We start from the raw sequence: 7500 nt of genomic DNA, 5'->3' as shown, positions 1-7500 counted from the left end.
GTTTCGAGCAACATCATTCATTCAGTCCTCAATTACAAGCCTATGAGATCTGTGAGCAATTTACGGCTACCTAAAGAACAAAAACAGCGAATTCAGGAAAAAAAATTGAGCGACAAAAGGGTCGAAGGCATTAATAAAATGAACTTTTCACTAAACACTCTTCAATTTTAAATTAATTTTTCAGGAGCAATGGGAAAACCTTTTTTATCAATATAATTTCAAAAAATCAACAAATATAAACAAATACATTAGACGCACGAAAATTGCGGGAAAACACGTATTATCAACGCCATTAAATTCATTAGCCTTCAACGGAAGCCAGTATATACAATAAACGATGCCTCGAGGGGACAATAAGTTTTTTTGCCAATCGTATTTCATCAATAAGACCTTACAACAAGTTAATGACTATGAAAACAACAACAGAGAGAGGCAAAAACCACAAATTCAGTAGAAAAGTGCCTGAAGAAAATGTCGAAGCAACTCAAATCATAAGCTCTTCCCTGAAAACTTTATTTATGATCCGTTGAACTTCTTCCCTAAACCAATAGGGACTCTCAGCAGTAAGATGATGTGATAAGATTTCAAAAGGATCGAAAAACAAAATAAAGTACCCAAAAAAAATATGAATTCTCGTGGCATTGATGTTTTAAAACTAATAGGTAGAAGATAAAACCGCTAACCAGATTAATTTTGGCTATAGTAGAACGGAAATGGATTCTGTTAGAACCAACAATGACCAAGAGTATTCACGAAAAAAAATTAGGAATGGTTGAATTTCAAAAAAGTTTCGAAAAATTATTTTTAAACCCTTAACAGCCAGTAAACTCAATCTTTCATCGGAGCTCAATGACGATGCTCAGATATAACCCATAGGGAGGAAAATGATGTCTGTCATGCATAGATAGTTAAAAAGACATCACAATAAGTCTTATGACAGAAAACAATAACAAAAACAGCAAAAACTAAAATTCAGTAGAAAAATGCGAGAAGAAAGTGTCGAAGACAATTAAACCATTAGCTATTCTCTGAAAACTTTCTCTGTGATCCACTGAACGTCCTCTCTAAGCCAATTGGATTACAATAATCTTTGGATAATGTGATAAAGAGTTCAAAAGTGACCAATAATTCAAAAAATCCAAAAAAAAAATTTAAAAAAATTCTTTGTCATTGAAGTCATATAACCAATAGCTAGAAGATAAAACAGCTAAACAGAATATTTTTAGTCGCAGTAAAAAGCAAGTGGGTCCAGTCAATACTGAAACTCACTAACAGTTCAAGAAAAATTTAGGAATTGTTATTGTTCAAATAAAATTTTCGAAAAATGATTTTTATTTTAACAGACATTAAATTCAATAGCTTTCAACGGAAGTCAATAAAAACGCTCAAAGATGCCCCGGTGGCAGTACATTTATGTTTGTCATGCATAGGTATTCATTATGAGATCACAGTAAGTATAATGACTATTAAAACAACAAAAAAAAACAGGAGAAAACCAAAAAAATCAGTAGAAAAGTGCAAGAAGAACGTGTCGAAGCCATTTAAACCATAAATTTTTGTTTAAAATTTTTATTGGTCATCCACAGAACATCGTTTTTAAGCTAATGGGAACTGTCAATATTTGGATAATGTGATAAGATTTCAAAAGTAACCAATAATACGTAAAAATCCAAAAAAAATTTTAAAAAAATGAAATTTTTTGTCATTGAAGTCATATAACCAATAGATAGAAGATAAAACCGCTAACCAGTTTAATTTTGGTTGCAGTAGGAAGGAAGAGGGTGCTCTCACCCCTGGACTGACTTACAATTCACTATAATAAGATTATGATTCTTTAATATTCAAAAAAAAATTCGAAAAATTATTTTTTAAGTCTTAACAGCCATTAGCCGCCCCCTCAATGAAATAGACATGTTCACTTAATGCTCATTATGGAACATATTGCACTGTTAGTCAATGAATCCCTACCATAGGACTACAAAAAAAATAGTAAAACTTCAAAAAGAAATTCAAAATTTCATTCAAAATTACGAAAACTCAGAATCGAAGCCAAAAAAAAACATGAGCAATTCCTTGAAAACGACGTTTTTTGTTCATTGCGCTTCATTCGACTATAAAGGAGTTTTGTCATTAATAGAACGTCGATATAAAATGTGACTTGTCTCTAGGTGACTTAAAAAAGCAAAAAAGAGAAAAGTTTTATTAAAAAAAGGGCTCTCAATTAGAGTTCGATTTTTTTTTGATAGTGAACTTCCCTATGAGACCAGAACTAGTCTTTCTATCGCCTTGCATTCAACTTTTACGAACTCAAAATTTATTCTTTTTATAGAAATTTGAATTAATGTTTTCGTAAAAAAGATCTTAGTTTGAAGAAAATTGTACTAAAAGTGAACAATCATGCTAAAGATCCCATTGTTCACACAAAACTTCAATCCTCGATAACTCCTCGAAAAAAACGAAATTCAAAAAAATCTTTTTACTTTTGAATTCTACGCTGGACCAGCTTTTTAATGATACCACTCACATTTCTCTACGACGAATATATCGATCGGCCAAAATTCACTGAACAAAAAAAAAAAAAACCCATTTGAGTATATAGTTCCTTCCCCCACAAGTGGGGTCGGAACAATAAATTTACCATAAATATGATATTACCTGAATGAGGGACTATTGGTTCTATAATGAGGAAAAAATGAAGAATGAAAGAGACTAAAAAAATTAGAAACATTTAGAAAACAACCGCAAATTGAACTAACTTGATATCAATTTTAGGGATTAGACGCTTCTACACCAAATAAGAAAATTTTTAGATCAGGAATACATCCATAATACAATAAGTGAAAATTATCAATTGGCAGCAAAAAGGGATAAGTTTTCATGTCCTTCCCGCTGAGTTGTTCACATATTCCGCCATCTTCTGCACACAAATTACATGTCACCATCTCAACGGTTTTTCAAAATGGCACATCGTAAAAAATGTGGCTATCACTACGTGTGGTGTCTAATCTTATCTGATGTGCCAGAAATTGGTTAAATTTTGTGGTTAAATTCAAATGACTATGAGAAAAGTTTCTGCTTTTTTGCATTAGTTAATTTTATTTCGCATCAGCAAGAATGGTAACTTTCACCATGACATTTTTAAAATTTCATTTCAAGGTTTAGAACTCTTCTATATAATGACCTGAGTTTTTTGTTTTGCTTAAAGGCTATTTCCAGAGACACGACAACTTGGGAATTTCCAAAAAATAAGATTTTTGTGAAAAAAACCTCAGAGAAAGTCAGGTTGAAGACCAAAAGCAAGTGTTTTTTAAAAAGGTGTATTCATATGTTTAAGCAGCTTTTCTCATTAGAACAGAATATTGCTTTTATTGACGAAATATATTGAGCATATCTAACAGTGGATTATTAAAGTATTTTCAACGAAACGAAATACTATTTTGTGAAAAGAAATCGATTTCGGACAAACGAATCTCATGTTCGGGATTCAACTGCAATCAGACAGAGAAAAATAATTTCTTAGATGACTAAACAGGCTAATTGATTTTGGCTGCCGGAAATTTTGAGAAAAAAGACAAAAAGAACTTAAATTTCAGCAAACTTATACTCCGTGCATCAATTAAAAGTCGTTCTTTGGAAATTTCTTTGGAGATGAAAAAAAGTGTGCGGGGAATATTGAGCATCAGAGAGTACACAGATCAAAATATTCCCAAAAACATTTGAAAAAAACTGTTTTCTCATACCATGAAAAATCTTTCTCTACTAGCAAAATCGACAGGCCAATAAAAAGACAGATATGAGAAGAACCGAACAGCTTGGCAACATGCATTCAATATTAAAAAGACTCTACTTTAAAAAAGAGCTATTCAAAAAACAATACCTTTTCTAATTTTGACTTGGTTTGTTGAACTGAAGTATGGAAGACTGGATCCATTTATTGATACTAGAGTTATGTATTCTAAAACATCTCAAGATGATTGCTACAAAAGGAATTCAAAAAGGAAATCCCAGCTTTTGTTTTCTCATGGCCTAGTGATACAAATTATATACAAAATCTGATAATGAAACCAAAACTGTGCCAACAATTTGGCGTTTCTGTGCGCTAACTGTTCGTGTCATTAAATTGCATTGCACAAAAATTTATTCACTGAAGCCAGATTTGAAGCAACATATTACTTTTGTCACTTATTATTACTTTGAGTATGAGGTATTACGAAAAATTTTTTAATTAAACCTATTCTAAGAAATCTTGCATTTGTAAGTTGTAGCAAAAAAGGCGGTTTAGGGAAACCAATTGGCTGATCGAGTGCTTGCTGTTGATTTTGTTGCTTCGCAAAGCAAAACAATTGAACACTTGGTTGAGTTGTATATCCTCCAACCGAATTCTCTCCGGAGGTAACTTGTTACTGTAACCTAGGGGTTGCTATATACAATAGTGAAACTATCTGGCTTATACTACGAGCAAAATAATTAAATGTATTACATCTGAAAACTAAAAGTACAGCGGTTTTACAATATCAGTGCGGTCAACATTTTCTCATGGAAAAATGTAATAATTATATATATATATGTATATATATATATAGATATATATATATATATATATATATATATATATATATATATATATATATATATATATATATATATATATATATATATATATATATATATATATATATATATATATATATATATATATATATAATTATTCAAAAAACTCATGCACAAAAATTTTTAAACAAATCCAAAATTAATCCCTGAATTAATGAAAAAAAAACGACTTTTTAAAAGACATTTTATTCAAAAGAAATCTCATATACTCTATAACTATTTATAAACTTAGTTTATTTGTACCAGATTTTTAGAAAATTGTAGAAACTGAATTGAAAAATGACAATTAAATCAAACAAAGCCCCTGCAAAAATACGGTTTTTTTCAACAGAATATTTGAATGAAAAACCTCAAAACTTGTTCATAAAAATATTATAGACGATATGTACAATGTTTTAATGCTTTGTTTCAATGAAATTTTCTTCGATAGCTAAAATCATCAAAAAACTTAGAACTCATTTGTTAGTCGATAAAATGTTTAATACACATCTATAAACGTTTTCTAACAAGTAATTTTAAATATTTCAAAATTCATATTTGTATCCATAATTTTTGACGGGTTGAATTTAAGTGTACTTAGGCAATTATTCACACTGTATTCATATTGTTCGCAGAAAATGCAAAAGGGATCAAAATAGAGCACATTCTAAATTTCGTAAGAAAACACAAACAATTGTCCATTTTTTCAAAAACTATCCAAATAAAAATTAAACAATCATTTTGTTTCTAATTCGCGCAACACAATGAACTCACGACGTTTTAAGAAGTATGTTATTCCCTTAGCAGCCGAATAAAATTGAAAACTGTTGATTTTGATGACTACTTGTGGCAAAACGTTCTTCGAGATACTCTTAAATCAATCGCGAAATAAGGAATCTGAATTTTGTGAAGAGTTTTAGGTACTTCTTTTCATAGTTTTCGAAAACAAGTTAGTAAGATTGAACAACTAATTTTTCCACCCAATCTGTTCAAATCTAAATATTTATCAGTCAGTGGGCACTTTTAATCCAATGCTGGTAATTTTTGTATACTAATTTTTGTTAGTTTAGAATTTGTCGTCTTATACATCATCTGAGCAATTAATTTATTGAAAAAATGTTGAATGACAACGAATTGTTAATGATGATTTTATAATTGTCTCAATTAGTGACAGTTGTACTCACTTTTGCCAGAGATGAAATTCTTTTCGTTGATTTCCATGTAAATTTGTAAACAAGAGTTAGTCCAGTAAATAAAAATCTGTTGGCTACCATTTGTTACTGGCTACCAGTTCAGCCCAAACACTATTCAATTTTTCCATTAGAGGAAAATCGAGCACATAAAGAGCTGAATAATCGATTTATTTTTGCCTATAACCCTTACTGTATAAGATTTTTTTAAACCTAAGCCGAAACCAAAACTTTTTGCGAGTTATAAAATAAACCAAAAATTTACCAAGCTCGATGAATAACCAAAAATGAGTACATTGAGGGCGATCCGGAACAAACAATACACACAGACGCCAATGGGCAGTCTAGGTCAATAAAAGAATTGAAGTAAGTAAGACATCTATGCATAAATTTGAGAGGAAAAGGGGGTGATGGATGAACAGAGAAGATTTCACGCCGACTACTTGAAGGAAATTGTTGTCTGATGTAAAAGACAATGTTCGTGTGCAAATTGCCGATTGCTTGCTAAGCCGATATACTGCAATAGTTGAGAACGCTTTCATTTTAAACTTTCATCAGAATTTCATGAGATTCTAAAACTGAAAAAATCTAATAAGAAAAAAATTAGAATTAGAGCAGAGTGCGTGCGTTTGATTAATTAATTGTATTCCGAAAATAACAAAAATCGGCTTCAGATTTTTATTTTTTTTCCATTTTTTTGAAACTTATTCAGTGCTGCCTGAATGGCAGTTAAATTCTTCAATTTGAATTGAAATGATGTTTTTTTTTCGTAAGGCTTAAAACGATTTTACCAATAATTCATTTTTTTTCAATTTTGCCGATTGGTTCAAATTTAATAACCGGGAAAAGGCATTAATTCTATTATTCTTTTTATTCTTTCGATTTATACCCATCTTCGAATCGATGCGGGACTGTAGAGTGAAAATAAAGATATGCATATTCATGAGTGAAAATTGCCATTAGCATATAAAAAGAACAAAAAAATAAGAATAAATTACAAAACGCATTCGGAACAAAATGTAGCTGGACATTTTCGCTCAACCAAAAACTGCTGGAGCTAACTGGTACATATTCAAGACAGAGAACACTATTTTCAGCAGTACGCCAGCCACATATTTGAACTTTTTTCACCCTGAAGACAGATAAATGGGCTTTGAAATAAAAACTCCCGCCTCGTAAAATTGAAGAATTGCAAAACTTAATGGAATTGGTAATCTATTTCTACGCTGGTCATTAGATAAAATGCTCCCGTTGGGGTTGAATTATATTAAATGGGGGAAATAGAGAAAATTTATACAATGGATTAAATGCGTCTTTTCTCACATCTTGTACCAGATAAAAAAATCATTAAATTCTCACAAATGGCATTTTCGCTTCTTCGACTGTATTTCGAATCATCTCAATTGGTTCGCTCATATAGGGCAGAAATTTCGGTCTGATGACGATTTACCAAAAGTCAAAATACGCAATAAAATACCTTTGATCTTATAGTTCAAAAATTCAATATTATTTCAGCTGTTGGCATTACGAGCATGTTTTTTTCGTCCTTAAATGGATAAATTGATCTCATGTTCGCTATTTTGGCATTGGGTATTTTGCCCTGACAACGAGAAAAATGGTAGTTCAATTGAAAGAGAAATTGTGGAAATATGAATTTAATTAATTAATTTTTTTTATCAATTGGGTTTCGCCGTTAACATAATGAATCAATTCTTTTCTT

The 7500-nt window shown here is 30.7% G+C and overlaps 1 protein-coding gene across 1 annotated transcript in view; it reads right to left on the bottom strand.

The window, feature by feature from the left end:
• LOC142349570 (potassium channel subfamily K member 1-like) overlaps window positions 1–5875 on the bottom strand; it is a 61737-nt gene extending 55862 nt beyond the window's left edge. The window contains exon 1 of the mRNA XM_075401216.1: window positions 5775–5875. The gene's annotated coding sequence lies outside the window, so the exon portion shown is untranslated. The remainder of the gene's footprint in view (window positions 1–5774) is intronic.
• Between the last annotated feature and the right edge of the window lie 1625 nt (window positions 5876–7500).

Source organism: Convolutriloba macropyga, chromosome 11 (assembly GCF_964194025.1).
Source record: "Convolutriloba macropyga chromosome 11, txConMacr16.3, whole genome shotgun sequence".
NCBI classification, from domain to species: domain Eukaryota; kingdom Metazoa; phylum Xenacoelomorpha; order Acoela; family Convolutidae; genus Convolutriloba; species Convolutriloba macropyga.
The sequence above is the reverse complement of the archived record's forward strand: the minus strand, read 5'-3'. Positions and strand labels throughout refer to the sequence as shown.